Genomic DNA, 1,669 nt, shown 5'->3' on the forward strand with positions numbered 1-1,669 from the left:
ACTCCTCTTGGTTCTGCACCCCTTCTAAATATCCGCCGCTGCTGAGGAATGCGAAGTTAAAATAAATCTCATTCTCGTAGTGTAAACAGGCTTGGAGAGAGAGAGAGAGAGAGATGGTGAACAGTAACATGACTTCCTTTAATTAAGAAGAGATTCGTGGTTGAAAGCTGTATTCTAAGTGGCATAGGAGGCCTAGTAACACATCTTCGTGAGCGCCTTATCCTGCACGAGTATATTGCACTTTAACACTTGTTGTTTTTCTAGTTTGTCTCCGAGATTTCGTAATGCCATTTCCTTCGCGACTGGTTTTGGCCATCGCACCTTAGTATCGGTAATCCTTTCGTATGTTACTGATGAAAAGTGCGTCGATGTTAAGCATCCGTATGAGAAGCATGGTGTCAGGTGAAAATTAAATCGCTGAGGAATAAGTGTCACGAAGCATGTTATGCCACGTAGCTTTCTCAGGCTCGTTTGACTCACTGTCATATGAATAGAATCGTATGGTGTTGACTGTATATATAATACTAGAGTTGCCTCGACGATGAGAGGCTTGATGGTGGTAGTATGAACTCTCAGTATAAAATCCAGGCAAAATGGCCGGAATAGATTGTTAGTTTGCTCTGACCATGAAAGGGATAATGCTGACAGGTATTAACACTCTCGGGTTCATATACCTCACATATTTTGATAAAAATCGATTGGTATTTTCTGGCATGGAATACTAGAGTGGCACCGACTATGGGAGGGTCAGTGGTGACAGTACAACACTCATGTTCCTATACTCACTTTCAGCTGAATAAAATGAACTGGCGTTGGGTGGAATAGACTAGAGTTGTCCCAACCATGAGAGGGCTACAGCACGATTAATAATCCTTTGCTCGCAGTTACAACGAATATAGTCCATCATTGTGATTGCTAAGTTATCTTTTCCGTTGCAGTGTAAATTATTAAGCAACAACTAACAACAAATTCAAAGAGAACGAGAGACTACTACTAAGCCAAGTAAAAATCGCCTGTGGGAACTAGAATACAATTGATAAATTTCTCGTCATGAAATTAAGAAAAGGAACTCACGAATGTTATGCATGCGCAAAAAGTATTTTTTGAGGGTTTGAAGTCTGCATAACTATCTATCTATTGACAGGCGCCTTAATCCTGGAAGGGGTGGCCACAAAGAATTCACCTTCATGCACCCTGTTTTTAGCCATTGGGCCGTCATTCCTTCAACACACAGAACCACAAATGACAGAGGATTTGGATATGGAGGATTTCACTAGTAAGATGTGAAACACAGATTGTAAAGGCCGGTGTCAGTGTTAAAAAACTTCTTAAATCATTTAGTTTGAGTCTTCCTAAGTCGAAGAAAAATCGTACGCTGATTCAACAAAATAAGATAAACCTTGCGGTAATCCTGTTACTAGTATTTGTTCCAAAGGCTACAAACTGAACACTGCAAAATGTGACCATGAACTGTGCGAACTCTTCAGTAACCCAGAGTTGTTCCACGTGACTGTCCGAAAACCCTCAGACTGAGCCTTTCAAAATGTGACGAAATTCTGGTACAGGAAATTGATCTACTTGCTGTAAGTTATACTCAGCATTGCGGAATCTACAGTAACTCATTTCTGATTCGCGATTTTCGTTGAAATCCCACAAACTGACGCTACTC

This window comes from Coenobita brevimanus, chromosome 92, assembly GCF_032717465.1.
Source record: "Coenobita brevimanus isolate Jiangsu-jjx chromosome 92, ASM3271746v2, whole genome shotgun sequence".
Lineage (NCBI taxonomy): Eukaryota > Metazoa > Arthropoda > Malacostraca > Decapoda > Coenobitidae > Coenobita > Coenobita brevimanus.